Source organism: Manis javanica, chromosome 2 (assembly GCF_040802235.1).
Source record: "Manis javanica isolate MJ-LG chromosome 2, MJ_LKY, whole genome shotgun sequence".
In the NCBI taxonomy this organism is placed as follows: domain Eukaryota; kingdom Metazoa; phylum Chordata; class Mammalia; order Pholidota; family Manidae; genus Manis; species Manis javanica.
The window spans coordinates 133,806,370-133,824,738 of NC_133157.1; the positions used below are offsets into that span (position 1 = coordinate 133,806,370).

General features: G+C 47.8%; 1 protein-coding gene and 1 long non-coding RNA gene across 5 annotated transcripts in view; one reads left to right on the forward strand and one right to left on the reverse strand.

Moving 5' to 3' along the window:
- Nucleotides 1-5,810: 5,810 nt before the first annotated feature.
- On the reverse strand, nucleotides 5,811-15,023 carry LOC108405712 (uncharacterized). 3 transcript variants are annotated; one of them, XR_012128150.1, is made up of 4 exons: nucleotides 14,980-15,023; nucleotides 13,988-14,204; nucleotides 8,382-8,655; nucleotides 5,811-7,651 (listed from the first exon to the last, which is right to left on the reverse strand). It is a non-coding gene; the product is annotated as an uncharacterized lncRNA (long non-coding RNA). The 3 variants fall into 3 exon arrangements; XR_012128151.1 differs by lacking the exon at nucleotides 14,980-15,023 and having other exon boundaries at nucleotides 5,811-7,459; nucleotides 7,535-7,651; nucleotides 13,988-14,440; XR_001855263.3 differs by lacking the exon at nucleotides 14,980-15,023 and having other exon boundaries at nucleotides 13,988-14,440.
- Nucleotides 15,024-15,259: 236 nt separating this feature from the next.
- LARP4B (La ribonucleoprotein 4B) overlaps nucleotides 15,260-18,369 on the forward strand; it is a 114,776-nt gene continuing 111,666 nt past the window's right edge. The window contains exon 1 of one of the 2 annotated variants that reach the window (XM_073229482.1): nucleotides 15,260-15,524. The gene's annotated coding sequence lies outside the window, so the exon portion shown is untranslated. The remainder of the gene's footprint in view (nucleotides 15,525-18,369) is intronic. The other variant, XM_036993700.2, reaches the window with a different exon arrangement.

Consider the following 18,369-nt stretch of genomic DNA (forward strand, 5'->3'; position numbering starts at 1 on the left):
TTAAAGCAATAATATAATGATGGTGCTGATGAGGAGCAGAAGGATTACTTTGGGCTTTATGACACATGTAGAAGACAACAATAGCACAACATACTAAGGGGCAATGACTATTATACTGTTGTGAGTTGCTTATATTGAATGTGAAGTTTTAAAACATTAAGCTAGACCATGACAAACTAATGATGCCTGGTAATCACTAGAATTGCCATGAAAAGATTTTTAAAAAGAGGTATAGCTAAAAAGCCAATAGAAGCAATAAAATGAAAGGCCAACAATTACATGGGGCAAATGAAGAGAATAGCAACCCAACTAACAAGAATTATATCAAATATAAATGTTCTGGATAATTAATAATTAATAATTATATTAAATATAAATGGTCTGAATAATTAAAGAGGCAGGATTATCAGACTGGAAAGAGAACCAGATCTAACTATCTGCTGTTTACATCAGCATGTTTCAAATATAAAAACACAGACCGAAAGTGAAAGAACAGAAAAGGTATACCCATACACACCACTAGAATGTAGTCCCTGAGGGTAGGATTCTGTTTTGTTCACTGCTGTGTCCCCAGAGCCAACAACCGTGCCTGGCATGCCCAGCATGTTAGTGTTGAATAAACATGTTGAATGAATGCATTTGGTTGGGAGCTTTAGCCATAAGCCACCTGCCCACCCATCCTTGGGGCTCTCTTACACAAGTCAGGAATGGAAATCCTATTCCACAACCCCAAAGAAGTCAGCCTTGCCACCCAGAGCCCAGGAGAGAAATAGGGCCACAGCGAGCTGCTCTGATGGCTGTACTATAAATGAAACAGGATGCTTGAATCACTCAGATTATTTTAATGAAGCAGAGACTTCTCAGACAGCTGGGACAGCAAGCCACGTGGTTCGATGAGACACCATTGTGCCCTGGCACGTTCCTCAGGCTCCCCACCACCAGCAGAGGACAAGCACCTGTTTTGGGGTATCTTATGGCAGAAAGAGGATTAGTCTGGCCACAAAAAGACATGGTCCCAGTTGCAGCTCGCCATCAGCTAGCAGTGCGTCAGCTCTCATGGGCTTCCTGTTTCTCCAACATGAAAAGGAAATGATCAAATAACATACCTGCTTTTTATGATGTTTAAGCAAAAGCTTAAAAGTGCCTTGATTAATCAGCTCCATTTACTTTTCTGACAAATATCTACTGTACAGCCTTGCTTGTGATACAGGTGGTCAACAGAAGTGCTTGGGGATTCCCAACACTGGAGCCTCATTTTCCCTCACCTGCCCGTCTAGGGCCACAGGTGAGCTCCTACTCCCTCAGTGTAAGTACTGATAAGTTAGGTAATTCTCTTGACAAATGTTTGTGGGGAGTGGCTGCCTCAGGGCCCCGCCAGCTGTGGCAGGGGTATAGGAGGTCTGCGCACAGGCTTGTTGCTACTTCTGGGAGGTCCACAGGCTGGACACAGAACTCCTTAAAGCGTTCTCCACTTTCTGAAGAGATGCTCCAGGGGTTCATAGCAATGACTTCTCAATCACAGTATTGCTGTAGATCAATTTCCAATTTAGGAGTGGGTGGGGGCAGAGAAGAGGGAACAAGAGCACAGAAGTGATAGCAGTCAGGGGAATTGGCACCGGCTCTGGCTTGCTTCAGTTAGTGACTCATGTCCACTGATGGAGACTCCTCACCATTTCATATTTCAGGGACAGTATTTCTGGTCATTTCTTCTGTCAAATCTGTGATTTCTGAACGACCCTCTGTGCTGTTGTCACTGTCACCAGGTTTGACAGGTGAGTTTCAGGTGACTCTTTGTCTACTAGTCTGTGCCAACACCTGGGTGTGTCATGACATCACAGAGGCTTAGGGATAGTGGACCACATAGGGTCCCATGCAACATGGAGTTCTCAAGCATCAATATTTAACTCAGGTGGGACCTCTGTTATTTTTAGATTTATGGCCAACTTTTTTTTTTATCAACTATAGTTTGTACAAAGAAGGGGAAAGAGAGTTTGAACTCTAATGGGAGGACTGAAATTACAGATTACAACAACACATACAATTCTAACCTTCATGTGAGTGACTCACAAAATGTTCACATTTGCCCTGGCATTCCCAGCCACCTTTCTGCCCTGGCTGCTACGCCTACCTATGCCATGCATTTGGCTCCTGCATCCCGAGACCCACATTTACTCTTTGGCAGAACATGTCTTGGCATGTGTGCTGGTTGCACAGGGAGAATAGGCATATGGGCAGAGAGTGGGGGAGGCAGCCTGCTGGGAGAAGTGGCCCTCCAGCCAGGCTTAAAGCAGGAGGCTCCCCCATTCCTGTTTTTACCGTGAATTCAAACCACAGGCACCCCCATAAATCATCCTGCCCCCTTGAGAAATCAAATGCATGGCAAGGAGCAAGTCATGTCTGTTTGTCTGTCTGCTCTGTGAGATGTGGAATGTCACAACACTGATGAATCCATCAGAGCTACCAGAGCTGGGGCATTGTTCACCATACCACACAGGGGCCTCTGCGTTCTCCAGGCAGAGAGACAACCATTCAGGGACCACTTCCTACCAGCTGGGTTGTAATGTAGACCAGAAGAGATGGGGCCTCCTCCCCCAGTGCGGTGACCCAGGAATTCCTGTTTCCTCCTTGGTGGTGTCTCTCTGTGCTCCTTGCTGCCCAGTCAGCAGTTCCTGAGTGGCAGTGTGTCTCTCACACTAGGCCCTCACACCAGAGTGCAGGTTACTGCTGATAACAATCCACTGACAAACCCAGCGTGAGAGCAGGTACACACGCTGGCACAGGAACCCGCCATCCGGGCAGGCCTGCTCTGTGGGACGTACATAATGCTGGAGGACCCACTTCTCACAGACTGGGACTCAGGCCGGGCTGTCTGCCAGGCCTCAACACCCCTCCTGCTGCCCCACACAGGATGTGGGTGTTCCCAGGGACAGAGCCCTGGGAGGAGCATGTGGTAGCCACCTGGCCTTTATCAGCTAACTGAACGTCCCAGAGTAGGAGGGAGGGATGCAGACTTACTCTGTTGCAAGGACAGCATGTGAAATGGGAGATGATGTTGCAGAAAATTCTGCAAGAACAATTAGCTTCGAAGTGTGTCTGGTGGACACTGGTGGGTGGCTCTGACCAACACCAAGCCTCTCCACCCCTCAGCCTCGTCTCATGCAATGCTTTCGTCTCCACTGACCTTCTGACCAAGACCCAGCTCCATCAGTTCCTGAACCTGTGTAGGCCCAACCTGCTCAGCAATCCATGGCCATGTAGAGCTGGCCAGCATGGTCCCGGACCCCACCAGCTGCATCCCCATCCCACTCCTCCACAGAAAGCAGGCCTGCCCCATGTTCCCGCGGTGTCCTGCAGTGCCCACCACACTCGTCACACCTGTCATGGTCATCTTCACATCTTTGTCCACTAGCCATTGTTGACAGCCCTCCCTCCTTGTCCCCACAGAAGCCGCATGACACAGGACCTCTACCTGGTGGCCAGGGGCTGCACACCTCTGTGAGAACCAGGTATTTTGGCTTTGCTTTGTGTACAGAATGACCCCTGAGCAGCCTGTGTTCTCCAGAACGCCAGTGCCTGACACCACAGAAATCCAGTTCTGGGGCCAGAGGTTTCCTGGGCCACCTAAGGCCACACAGCCAGGCCTCAATCCCCACAGGGCCGGCCTGCTCCTGGCTTGCCATGATGCACACCTGGGGCCCTGCTACTGGGTCCAAGCCAGCTCTGTCTCCTCAGCCCCACTTTCTAATAGGCAGGCACCTTCTAGCTGAGGCGAATTCCCATCTCCCCCATTCTGTCTGGTCCCTGGATGTTTTCCAGAACTTTTAATATGCTGCCTCTTCCTGTGTTTCGGGGAGGCCTGGGCAGAACCCCCAGTCTGCCGTTACTGGAAGTGTCCCATCTCTGTTCCGGGGCATTTCCTTGGATGTGTCCTGTAGAGCACACATGAAATTCTGTTATGTGGTTGCTCCTTTGAATTCTGTGATCTAGTTCTCTTAGAAACTGTATTTCAAATTCCTCACAACTCCTTCTGGTGCTGGGGTTCCTGCCAGCAGTCTGGTCTTGTTCATGGATACATTATCACACTGGGCGGCTCCAAACGGTCTACTAGCTTAATAGTTTTTAAAGTTCTCACTCATTTCTAAATTAGCACCATCACATCTGAGGCTGAAAATCATAGTGCTGTCTGTGGTGCTCATGTCCTCACATCTGCAAAGCGCAGATGCCCCAGTGCCATCCACTTTTACAAGTGAAGAGCAAGTTTCAGGGCATTTGCAGTGAACTCGGGCTGCATCGCATCTGCCAGCCCTATTTTTCCTCATTCCTGAAGGGTAGACCTTCAGTTTGCAAGGTCACTTTCCAGGGGTCCTGCAGGTCACCTATAGGCAAAGAGGAAACTACACATGGATGAAAACGATCTAAAGATAAATCAGAGTTCCATACATTCATGAGGTAAGTGTTTCTGGGTCATGAGACAGTGCTTGTTTCGATTCTGCTTGGTTTCTCTCTGGGCTAACTCCTTCGTCTCCTTGGGTGGAGTTCTAGGAAAGGCAGCCCTAGCTAGCAGGTGTAAATGCAGAGTGAAGAGCCTCTTGCTTTACATCACAACATGCACAGCTGTTGCAGGGGCACAGTCTTCTCTGGACACACCCTGGGTTGGGGGGCATGTGTGACCAGCACGTGGCAGAGGAAGGTGAGAAGACCATGCCAGTGGGCCCACTCCAGAGGTGCAGTCTGTCTCTGCCTGCAAGAACCCTATCAGCAAATACCACATACTTCACTGACAGCAAAATACAAATGCATCTGCTCAGCATGAGCACATAGCAGTGCGGCAGTTTACCAGCGTGCTATAATTAAGTGAAGGGGCACTGCGGGAAGGGAAATCTATAGTAGCTGTTAGGAAAACCCCAAGCAGCAATACTTTGAGCAGCTATGAGTCACTGTTCTCCAGGAATAAACACGGCCCAGGCAGAGGACTGGGCACTGTGGTTTTGCACAGACCTGTTATCAGTGGTTCAGCACAGTCTCATAAATGGGGGGACCTGATTATTCCTTGGGGCTTTCTGCCTCTGATGGTGGTGCTCCTGACACACTATTCAGGGGTCCTAAAGCTACAAATATGTCATAGTCCCAAAGCTTATCCACGTGTGATATTTAGAATGTCACCAGTGCTACTTCAATTCCCAGCTGACTCACCAATGAGGCCAAATCTTGTGTCTTTCCAAAGAATCCTTGTATGCATACATCACACCATGTATCTAACATAGCGATGATGAACTTGGTAATGACAGGGGCTTTTGGGGTGAATAAAGAAGAGCTACTATTTCCTGCATGGCTGCATAGGTCAGCAGCCCTCGTCTGAACAGTGCTGAGAGGCAGGTGATGCAACTGCAGGTTTGGAAAGAGTAGGCATCAGTGGGCAGTGTGACTCCTTGAGTTCACAGAGTGGGTGAGGGAGGGCAGTTAGATTCACATCAGGCCTTATACCCTGCAGCCAGGCCCTGCCCAGCTCAGGAGTGCCACTGCCTCTCGGGCACCACCCTGGGCCAGGCACTGGCCCAAACCCTCCTTTGGGCGCATCCTTCATGAGTCACACGATGGCTGCCGCATCAGGCCCCCTCCACACTGCTGTGCTTGTCCTCATCCCACCAGGCTATATCTTCTTCCCAATACCCATCTGTGTCCCTGACAGCTCCCATCTGGATGGGGTGGACTGAACACTCTGGCAAATGTGGTGTGTGTGAGCCTGTAACACCGGGCAGTGAGGGGAGTTAGGGTGGGGAGAAAACGCACTTGGAGGCATCTCCTGTGTTTGAAACTGCAGGTTCCACCTGCTTTTATTACCATGAGAACCTGTACTCTTCTCAGATATAAGCAACCAGCTTCCTCTCCAGTCTTCCCACCTTTGCTCCACACTACTCGCCCTATTCAGGGAGGATGGGAACATTCTTGCTCATGCAGGACACTGGGTGATGAAAAACATGTAGGAACTTGTTCCTGCATCTTAGAGATTGAAGTCTGATATTTTTAGATAAGGGACAGAGCAGGGGTCATCTCAGTGATGTCACAGCAACCTGGAGGCACAAGATGACTGCCTCCTTATCAGAGCCCATGTCAGCTCAATTTCTACACATGCTGGACCACAGAGCCATGGGCCTTGGGGAGGAGGAAGAGGAGATCAGGGTTGAGGCACAGGGTGCTGACCTGGAGGATACAGGTGCCCCACCGCCCAGTACACAGTATTTAGACTTGCTCCAGACAGAAACTCACTTCCTAGAAGAACAGCATGATAGGTCTGGGCAACAGAAACAAAAGTAAGCAGATTGTAGGGAAGCAGCAGCATGGCTCCAGGGAACACAGGAAAGAAAGGGCCAGGGTGGGGCAGGGAGACGGCAGAGGTGTCAGTGCTGCAGCCAGTAGGCCAGGGCTCACACAGGACCCATTTCAGCAGAGAGCTGACAGAAGCCAGCCTACAGGTGATCCATGTGCAATAGGTGGATGGTCACAGATGTAAAGTTCCTTCCCCCATCTACCCAAAGCTGGGCCTGAGCCAGGACCCAGACTCTATGCAGTACTTTTGTTTGTGCTGCCTTATTAATTGAAAAATTGTACACATAAGGTAAGTATAAACCATTCAAACCAGTGTACAATAAAAGAGTTGAATGTTGGTGGTGACTACTTGGATGTCACTGATACCTAGACCTTCAAGATCTCAGCATATCTGAGGAAGTTCCTATCAGGTAGGAAGGGAGCTCTCCCTAAAGTCCCACCACCCCACTTACCTTCCACTTTCCTCCTGCCAGGGCCAATCAAGCTCCCTGGAAGGACGAAATTACAGAAACAGGTAGGATTTCAAAGGAGGTGGGCATGTCCCACAGGAGGGGGCCCTGGGGCAAGCAGAGCCCTTTTGGCTGTGCCCAGGCCAGTGTCAAGGCGGTGCCATGCAGGAGGCTCCTGTGGAGTCTCTCTATGCTCCTCCCCCAAAGTTTGACATAGAAGCAGCAAGGCAGCATGGCTTCCACACTGGCTGCAAGGTCCACAGTATGGGCTCACGGTATGTCCAGAGGGGAGACCAGCCAGTGTCTTCCTGCCCTTCTCAAGTCCAGCAGCTTGGTTTGTCAAGTGTAAGCCACTTTTGTTTGATTTATTAATTCTAAAACATCATGTAATTAACTTCATGTTTGAGGGCTTTTTACATTTAAAGAAGCCACTCTTAGGCAGGAAAAGCTGAGGTTTCACAACCTCCCCTTCCAGGGTTGCAGGCTGTCTCCTCCTGGGTCTAGCAAGTTAAACACCTTCTGCCCGAGGCCTTTGCATCGCTCTGGGCACCACCACTGGTGGTGGCAGAGTTCCGATGTCCTCAGGGCTGGAACATGTGCCCACCGCTGGCCACCTGTGGCGAGAACCAATGCCCCGAGGCATTTGTACTTCTGGACAGAAGTGAGCCATGTTTCCTCTGTGCCTGAAAGAAGCAGAACTTGGGCTTGTTTGTTGGCAAGATACACTGGTTCTGATGAAGGATGCGGTCTCTTGCTACCTTTTCACTCTGAAGAAGGTCTGCTTCTGGACCGCAGCAGGTGAAAGCAGTTCAGAGTCAAAGCTATGGCCACTCTCATTTCCAGTTAGCTTTGACCCAAGTCTGCCTCCCTCCATGCTTCCAAAACAAGAAAAAGAATATTATTTGAGGCTTTTTTTGTGTGTAATACATCTTCTCTGTTTAGTGATGGCATAGTTTCTATTTCAATCTTTTGAATCAACAAATGGGGAAACAAGGCCCAAAGAGCAAAAATAACTTACTGAAAGTTAAGAGTTGGCAATGGGTCCCCAGGTTCTCATCCCTCTGACTTATCCCGCCTTCCAGCCTGCTACACACTGAGTCAGAGGACACACTTGAACAGAAATGTTTATTTTCCTAACTTTTCAAGGTTCTTTTAATAACTGGAGAAAATACCATATTAATTGCCCTAAAAGTTATCACAAGAGTAATTTGCTTGCCTTCCTACATTCTTTTGGACAAATGTGTATTTATTTATAAAAATATTCTTCCCCATTTGGTAACTTAAAAATCTTTATAAAAAAAATCTTTATATTTGCATTTAAAAACCAGCATACGTAATTAAGAGCTGATGTAAGACACACAGTCCATAAGAAAGGTAAGGGATGTGAATTTCCAGAAATTTTCAGACGGAATATGGAAATTAAAAAGTTTGATGCCATTTTTAGTAGTTGATTTTTGGTATACTATGATGTGGTGTTAACTAGGACAGCTAAATTTGGAAAAGTACCAGGAAGCAAATAATATCTACAGGGAGGCCTTTCCCCAGGGACCAACTCTTCCCTAACGGAGACTGGGTGGCTTAAACAATAGAAATTTATTTTCTCACAGTTCTGGAGGGTGGAAGTCTATGATCAAGGTTCTGATCAATTCAGTTTCTGGCGAGGTCCGTGTCCTGGCTCATAGACAGGGCTCTGCACGTGTCCTCACAGGCCTTCTTCAGTGAGTTCCCAAGGACAGAGTGCGGGAGCTGCCTGGTGTTTCTTCTGTAAGGACATCACTCCTCCTGGATCAGGGCCCTACCCTCCAGACCACTTTGAATCCTACTTACTTCCTCAGATGCCCCGTCTCCAAAACAGCCACATGGGGTTTAGGGCTTCAACCTGTGAATTTGGGTTGGTCACAAACATTCAGTCTATAATAGATAGTAATGTTAAAATGTCTTAAATTACATTAAAAAATATAAATTGTATAAAATATGAATCAGAACCATAGTTTATAATATATGCTTATATTTTTATAATATACAGAAAATTGGAAACATTTGAAATTCCATAAACACAAGAAGCAAAATATTTATTAAATTCCAAATTATGTTGAATATCATTAACAATTTAGTGATCACTAATCATGCATACAACTTGAACTGCTACATACATATCCTGAAGTTCAAAGCATCAGGGAATAAAACTTCAGACACTAACTTTTAACAAACTGTTTGTGGATGATTTTAATTAGAATTCAAAGAGCACCAAGCACAATAACTGGAACAGAAAGAGTTTAGACACAGGTCCTTGAATCAGAGCACACAGCCAACTGCAGCCAGAGGGCAAAGTGACAGTCCAAGGGGAGGGCAGGGTCAGCACCACACAGGAGGAGCCAAGAATAAAAATCTGGATTGTGAGTAAACAGGAAGGGAGACTTGTTTTCTGCCCAGTGCTGCCTGAATGGCAGCACTTGCCCCTTGAACTGTTATGGTCTAGGGGTTCCGAGGCAGGACCTGCCAGGAAGTTGAGCTTCAAATCCAAATTTGCTCATTCTAAGACCCAGCCCACATCCCTGCCCAAGGGTCTCAAGCTCCAGCCAGTGATGTACAGCAGGATTCCCAAGTTTTCCTTGTAGTGGAAACTGCCGTGCTGAGAGGTGAGTCTGGTAGCCCAAGTGCACTGAGACTACTTAGACTACTCTTCACAAATGGTAGCAGGTGACCTGTAAAGGCTTAGTCTTTAGTGACATAGTAGTAAGTGGGTAAATAATTAGTGCTTCCAAGTCAGAACTTTACCAAACATTCCAAAGAAACACAGCCATGTTGGCAGACAAGATGGACTTCAGAATTCAATGTCTTTTTGCTCATCTCTTCCTAATTCACATCTTTTATGCCAGTAAGACTTCGTGGATCATGCTGTTAATATGCTCCCTTCTTTTCTGAGCCTCCAAGCCAGTCACACAGATGGCCTTCACCTGTGGGCCTCCATACCCCACGTCAGATCAGGGTGCCTGCCTCCACTATGGGTGCCAAGCAAACAACTTCTACTAGTACCCAGCCCTGCTTCCTGTGAATGCTAAATGGCCTCTGGGTGCCAGGCACTTGCCGGGTGCTGGGGTTATTTAAACAGTGGCCTGAGGTCCTGGGGCTTAGAGAAATACTCTAAACCTAAATATGAGGAGGTAATTCTAAAGAAAAAGATATACAGATATGTGACATGGTGAAAAATTTGAAATGCAGATTTGTCTTTACATGTGTTACATATTTATTCACATAACAGATGCACGGAGATCAAACATTGTAATAGGATAACACCCCCAGAGTTGGGCATAAGGTCAGAAAATTGAAGGTAAAAAGATGGATATAAACTGTTGCTGAGTTTGCTTTCTACAGCAGTAACTGCATCAGTGATGACTGTCCAAGTGTCACTGATGGGAGTCCAGTGTCTCACAGACCCAATCTAGGAAACAATGTTTCCTAAATCTGACCAAAGTGACTAAAATACATCCAGAGGAAAACATGATTATAATAATGCTGATGTTGGGAAATGATAATTCACTCAACTCTGTGTATGGTGTCTAAGGTTATAATGTTGTCAAAACAAAGAGACAAAATGGGCTGTCACCATGGAATCCAGAAAAAAACGAGCGCAAATGATAAAAATTTCAAGTCTACTGGATTCACTTTAGGTGAGTGGTGCTAAATATAAGAGAAGCTAAATGCAGAAAGGCTCTGTGTAGGCCACCAGCAGAATTTAAGCTGTAGTTCTGGGCAGCATCCTCTTACATCTGATCAAAGACATTCTTCTTACATAGCCATAAAACAATTTATAAGACTAATCCAGAAAACTTAACCTTGATTACAAGATTAGAGTCCATACTGAATGGACTTTTCCTTTCAAAGGAAATGCAAATTCAACCACAGAAGCCTTGAAGGACCAGCCTAGGTCTTCTCTGATTTCCATAAGGGAGCTAGAACCCTGAGGTATCACAAAGCACCCTACATAAAATGTTTCTCAGAATTTCTCTTTCTAGTTATGGTCCCTCTTTCCAAAATTCCATACTCGTGCAGACCCAGCATCACCTTTGTAGGCCCTTGGCCATGGGGTGTCCCCAGGCCTCCTTCCCCTGGGCTGGTACCTGCCAGTATGACTGCCCCCAACCCTGGCTTGAAAAGTTAGAGGTTTCCCCAGGCCCTCTGCTCCTTTAGCCAGATGAAAACACAGGCCTTCTCTTTCACTGCTTTTTGAACGGTACTTGCCCATGATGATCTGTGATGAATTAAAACCCTCCATCCCATCACCATACTTAAAACATATACAAAACATATACAAAGATGGGAGAAGAGCTTCATAAACTCCCATGTACCTATCACCCATTCAACAATGCTCAACCCACCAGCTTGTCCCATTATTTCTTATACATTCTTACCAACCACTTTCCCTTTAGATTTTGAAGCAAATACTAGACATAAAATCATGTCATTCATCAATAAATTCAGTATATACCTCTAAAGGATAATTCTCCATCTGAAGAGCCTCAAATCTAAAGACAAGTCACAGCCACTTATATATCCCACACCTAGATTTACCAGTTAAGATTTTGTCATATTTGCGTGTGTTTTACTAAACTATCTGGGAGAAACTTGCAGATATCTTGACCCCTCACCTGTAAACACTTACCTGTTAAGATCAAAGACATTCTTCTTACATAGCCATTAAACAATGTATAAGACTAATCCAGAACACAACCTTGATTACAAGACTAGAGTCCATACTGAAACTGCAATCATGTTTGTTCTAGCTCACACTACTTGGATGGACGATCAAAGCAAGGACTGCACGCTGCTTTCAGCTGTTATGTTTCCCTAATTGGGAAGAGTTTCAACATTTCAGTCCTTTGTGTCCTTGACATTGTTGAAGATTATGGGTCAATGGTTTTACAGAGCGTCCTCAGTTATGTTTGTGATGGTTCCTCTGGTTAGTGGGTACACTTTTGGCAAGAACATCATCATTGAGATGTCACATGTCAGTAGACCACCTCACTGGGGTTGCCAACTTTCATTCCTTGAAGAAGATGGGGTCCAAGTGTATCTACTGTACAAATGCCCTTCCTGCTTAATAAGTGATAAGCAATTAATAGGCTGTGAAGTGGCATACATGACCTGCTCCTCAATGAAGCTTCACACAAGGATTTTAGCATCCACTGGTGATTCCTGAAGGGTAAGCTCTGTGCCAGCTGCACTGTGGGGCTGTTATAAATGATTCTTTCTCCACTTGCTGCTCCTTCTTCTCTGGATTCTTGTTTTACTTACCTGTTTATTTATATTTCTTAGTATGAACTCATGCATCCTTTCCCAGTGTATCCCAGCTTATTGCCGTCACTATTCATTTTGATACTCCCACCTAACCAAGCTGTTTCCTTACTATATTTCCGTTGGGCCAGCTTTTTGGAGCCAGCCATCCTCCAGGGCTTAGAAACTTATGAGCCAAGCCCCTCTTGCCTCATAAAATCTCCTCCACTGTCAAACCCAAAGTCCAACATAGCTCACAGGACCCTTGGGATTCTTGCCTTGCTTGTCCCTTGAGGCTCCTGAGCCTCCACCACCTCTCCAACTTGGCCTTTTGTTCTGTCATCTTCAATTCTTGTGCTCTCTGGCCTGGTCTCTCCCTCCATGCTGGAAAGCTATGGCAGCTCACAGCCTTGTTTCTTTGGTCCTGGCTTACTCACTCTCTCTGGTTCCTTCCCCCATGGCTCTGGCCCCTCCCTGGTGCTTGCCCCTGGGTCTGTGTCACTCCACATATCCTCACCCTTCTTAGTCCCTTCCTGCCTGCTCACTGCCCTTACTACACAGCCCCTGAGGGGGAGTAGGGACCTGCTGAGTGTTTGTTTAATTAATGGGTAAATGAATAGTTTTAAATCATTAGGAATAAAGTTTGAGCTGTGCAGTTAAGCCACAAATGAGTTTGCTAACACACAGGTAAGGTAATTTTCAAAGATGAAATACTCAATAGAGCAAAAGTGTTTTTCACAGAAGATGCTGGCAGAATGAAAGAAAACATTCTCAGATACTAGCTGAAATATAGGCCTTTACTATGAGAATGTCTTGCTCTTTTCAATTCAGCAGATGTTTATTAAGAAGATACTACTCCCACCCCCACAGCAAACATGCACATGCATATGGTGCCAGGCATCGCTCTGACCCTCTCTGCCCTTGTGGAACTGACCCTTAGTGGTGCTGACAATCACATACATGGAAAATCACCATGGCTTTAATAGAGCTATGAAGAGTATTGGGAGGATCCACAGGCAAACCAGCTACTGAAAAGGGACATTCAAGTGGTTGACAGTTGAGCTGTAACTTGAACAATAAGCCAGATTTCACCAGAAGTGGAGCAGAGGGGGATCCCTCCAGGCAGAGGGAAGAGCTCAGAGGAAGGACACTGAAGACTGAGGCGTTTGGAGATGGAATGAGCTCCAGTGCTCCACCAAGAGCAGCAAACCCCAGGGAACCTACGTCTAGTCTGGGCCATTCCTGAGCAGGACTCAGGACACCATGGGGACTGCTGGCTGATCTGCCTTTTGGGGACAGTGCCATCCTGGAGGATGAAGTTTGTGCCTTACTAATGCCTACACCCAGTGAACACCCTGGTGCCTTCATCTTCACAAATGCTTGGTGAGTGACTGGCTGGCAGGCTGGGGCATCAGAGGCTTGGGCTGAGGCAGATGGCCCTGCATGTGAAGGACTGCCTTATCTATGCCAACACGCAGGGGCAGTAGCTGAATCACAGGGCCATGGTGAGGGGACATGGACGCATCAGCCATCCACCATGCTATCCAAACACAGTGGAAGAGAAGAACCAGCAGGCAAAGCCTCCTATGAGGAAAAAGGAAAGAGCCTTTGGGTGGGGCTCGACATGGGAAGTGTGTGTGACCATGTTGAGAAACTTACACTAGAAATGGCTTTTAAAGATATATCTTTCAAAGTAGAGATGCCATAAACCACGGTAAAAATGGGTTTCTTTTGAAACAGGAAGAAAAATCATCAGGAACAAAAAGCCAGTTTGGGCTGTTAGGAAGGTTCATGCAATGTGAACAGAAATGAGAGGTGCCCAGACAATACAAGGAACCTTTCCCTCCCGCAACATTTAGTCTCTCTGGAAATTGGAAATTTGCATATCGCAATGTCTGCCAGAATGCAGAGACAGCAGGGAAGATGGTGTTACTTACCAACTTTGGAGGGTCCTGATCTTTGCAGGTGAACCAAGCGCAGGGCTGGGGAGTGTGGGTAATTATTTCAACGCGACCGCCAGGTTGTCTGGGAAGTGACCTGCAGACCCTTCTTCTGAAATAGTTCAGGCTTTCAGTACTGGAGACCTCAGTCCTCAGGACTTTTATCCTCCAAGTCCTTGCTATCCGTCCAGCCTTCACCCGTAGTTTCCTAGCTCTGGGTGGGGCACAACACCTGGGTGTGGGCCAAACCCTAATTCATGCAAGTGTTTACGCTGGCATCAGTCACTTGGAGCAGCGTCTAGGGGTGGACATACTGTACTTTGTTCTCCCTCCACATACCACCGTCAGGGTGGGTGAGCTATGCTTCAACACCCCTAAACGGCGAGCCGGCGGCTCTGCCAGGCCCCACCCCACGGGCACCGCCTCCCGCTCCCCGCAACCCCGGCCTCCACCGCACCGCCGTTCAACGCGGGCTGGGGTCGCTGCTCCTGACTGGGGGCGGGCAGGCGTCCCGGGAGGTTCTGGGGTTTGCTGACCCGGTGTGAAGGACGCAGGTGTCTGGGGGAGTGCTGGGGGTCGTAGAGAGGCAGGGGTCGCTAACCCGGGATGGGGGGGCTCAGGGGCCCCAGGGGGTGCTGGGGGTCGCTCTCTTGGGCTGAGTGGGGTAGGTGTCCTGAGAGGTGCTGGGGTTTGCTGACCCGGAGTTAAGGGGGCAGATGTTCGGGGGCTGCTGGTGTTGTGGGGGGGCGGAGGTCGCTGGCCCAGGGTAAGGGGGTGCAGGCGTTCCGGGGGGCTACTAGGAGTAGCTATCCAGGGGAGGGGCAAGGGTCGTGGTCCAGGGGTGGGGGGCAGGAGTCCCAGGAGGGTTCTGAAGGTTATCTGATGGGGTGACGGTTGCTATCTGGAGGGTGAGGGGGTTTGGCATCGCGGACCCGCGTGACCGGGATGCTGGGAGGTTGGAAACCCAGCCCGCAGAGCGGTCAGCATACCCAGCCCCACTGCGCCGCCTCCTTAAAGCGCTGCAAGGCTTGTGGAGACAGCGGGGTGGGGCCGGAATGCGTGCGCAGGGCGGGGCGAGGCTGCGTGAACACCCTCGCCAATCACAAGTGCCGGAGGGAGGGGCGCGCGCGAAGAGGCCGGGAAGCGGAGGCGAACCGGGCGCTGCGAGCGGCCAATTGGGACATCCTAACGCCATGACGTAAAGCTCTCCTGGACGGGTGTCTAGGCGGTGAGTGCGCAGTGCGCGGGCGCGCGGGGCGGGACTTCCGCCGGGCCCCGGAAGTGGAGCTGTGTGTTCTCATGCGAACGGGAAGGAGCGTTGGGGCGACAGAGTCGCGAGGTTGAGACATTTTCGGCCCGAAACGGGAAGGAAACGGCGCCGCCGCCGCCGCCGTAGCCTGCCCGCCCCGCCCCCGCCGCTCGTCCTGCCGGCCGCGCCCTCCCGCGCCCCTCCTTCACGGCCCGTCCGCGTGCGGCGCGGTCGCCGGCTCCGGGGCTGCGGCGGTCGGCGGCCGGGCGGCGGTGGTGCTGACAGGTGAGCGTGGAAGCCGCGGCAGCTTCAGCCTGCGCTGCCCGCCTCCAGCCCGGGCTGGCGCCGCCGCCGCCAGGCCGCCATCTTCCCGGAGGACGCGGCGGGGCCGACCGGGTGGGGGCCGGCGGGCCGGGGCCGCGGCCGGGCCGGGTGGGGCCGGGCCGGGCCAGTGCAGACGCAGGGCTGGGTCTGGGTACTGCCGGGCGGCAGGCGGGGCCGGGCAGGGCAGGGCCGGAGAGAGGCCAGGATGTCGGCAGGACCCAGACCGGCAGGCAGGCCGGGGTCGGGCGGGGCAGCGCCGAGGTCTCGGGCGGCGCTGGGACATGGGGCGGGCGGGGTCGGGGTCCGGGCAGGGCTCGGTCCGGTTGGGCAGGGCCGGGGTCCGAGCAGCGTCGCTCTCGCCCGCACTGCGACGGCCTCACCCTGCCCGCCGGCCGAGCCGGGAGGGGACGGGGTCATTCGGACCAGGAAGTGGGATCCTGTTACTCGGGGTGCATTTGGGAGGCTTCCGTACTCTTCTCGGTAGGCTTGAGCAGAGGCAGATGCTGTGGGAATTAGAAAAATCAAACCTAGGGATTCCCCGCGTTGAAAATAGGGCCACAGGGACAGGTCAGGATTCTCTTCCCACCTGCTTCTGCGTCTAACCAATCAGAACGTGAACCCAAGAGCTGTTCAGACTTCAGTGTTATTTTGTATTGCAACTCTTCGTGCATGTAATCTTGTTTTCCCCCTATTTTTGTGGAACACAGTCTTTTATTTTGGCTGAGATGAAAACTGGGAAAATTATCTGTAGAGTAGCTCTTCTGCGTTGGAGATCTCCCTGACTATCCGTAACGTCTCCTGATTTTAAGTGGAAGTTGGAGGGTTTGTGTAACTGAGGGAACGGAAGGAGTTCCCTGGATTGTAAGGAAATGGTAAGCGTGAGAGTCTCGAGAAAAGATAAATAACCAATTTGAAGACGAATATTGTAAGTAAGCATACAAGTTATTTTCCCTTTTGAAAAATATTTTTCTGTTACGGTATTGAACTGGCCTCTTATTTTAAGTTATATTACTTAAAAATGAACTTGAAATAGGTGCTGAGGTGTAGTTTGAACAGGACTCACCATCGGAAAGAGTCCTGTTCACTTCTCTGGTGGTCACATACTATGTGCAGCGTGGAAGTTCAGACTTCACCACCTGTCTGGCTCCCTCAGTTTACAGTCCGGGTAGTTTACAGAACTTGAAATGTGGCTGTTCAACTTTTCTATGTATTTAATATACGGAAGGGCATTTTTATAATCAGGCTATAAGGAATCCCTTGACCGAAGTTGGCTTGAGTTGCTAAAGTGAACTACTTTCTGAAAGGCATAAGACTAGCAAGTTTATTATCCAACCATAAATTTGATTTGTGTATTTCTCTTTGAAACTTTCCTTTGGTTATAAATTAATTTCATCCTGTATTTTGAAAAAATATCATGAGTTGGCTTATTTTCTTGAAAGAATGGATGGCTTCATACTGTTTAGCAATGACTTAACTCTCTTGATTCTTCATCTCTAAAAGGGGCATAGTAATATTGACCTTATAGGGCTATTGTAACACCTTGATGTTGGTTGGCTGTTTTCACTTCTTTTTTTATTACTGAGATGCTTATTCAGAATTTTTAAATTTTGCATTGGAGCCAGAGAGAAAATAGATGATAATATGAGTACAAAAGTTTCCTAGCATTTATTAGTTTATTTTGGAGAAGAGTAGCTGAAGTGAAAGCACATTCAGGGAGAAATTTAATTTTATTTCATGTGGGATTTTGCTTTTCAAAAATTGTGCTTTAGGGATTGTGCTTTAAAGAAATTTGAAATTTGGAAAATTTATTGAACTTAATATGATTTCCACAAATAAGCACACATTTTGAGAAATACATATTTAAACTGTGGAAACAAGTATTTGACTTAGTCACTAGTTTTTATGAGACAGTCCTCACATATCAAAAACATAAACAAAATACTTCAGTGTGAGTTGGGAACCTCAGGTTGCTAATAGTAGTAAACAGTGCCTTCATGTAGCCCCACAGCCAGTAGATCTGCAATGGTTTGGAGTTCCTGTGGTGTTAGACTTATGGCATATTAGGACCAACAAGTGGCCCATTCGCTGCCATCAAAGTGTCATGCCAGAGTTCATACCTATGATTAGAATCTAGGTCTTCTGAGTCTAGTAACGTGTTATCTTTAATAGGTCCCTTGAGATTATAAAGAGCTGTGAAGTTATGCATTATTTTAAATTCCATTTGTTATTGTCTTAATCTTAAAGGTAGAGGTCTTAAATATGCTTTTGTACCACATACTTATACAAAGTTCTCATATTTTAGGATTTTTCTCTTGAGATTGGCAAATGTAAGAAAATCTCAGTATATTCTGGTAATTCCTCTTAGACTCAGTCTTTTTCTAATGGAGGGAAGAAAACATACTGAAAGTCTGTTTATGGAAAATACATCATTGAAAAACAGACACTGATCCTGGGTTTTGTTGCTTATGATCTTTTGTAAAACGTTATTCCTGTAAAGAGTTCTCCGTTTCTGTAAGAGCTGATTTACATGTGCACAGGGAAGAGACACTGCCTTCTGAAAGGGCTAAACTCACCAGACTTGATCTTAGTTAACTTCAGTTCAGTTCAAACTTTTTGTTCCTGAGGTTGTACTTGTTAGTGGTATCTTTGGAGCTACACTACTTCTCCTGGTGTTGTCTTAACTAGAAAATGAATTTCTGTATTATAATTTGAAATTGTAAGTAGAAAGACATTAGGTTCTCTTATTAAAAGAAGGAAGATAATTCCAACGTGGAAATGTTTTTTTCCTAATGTTCTAGCACTTGAG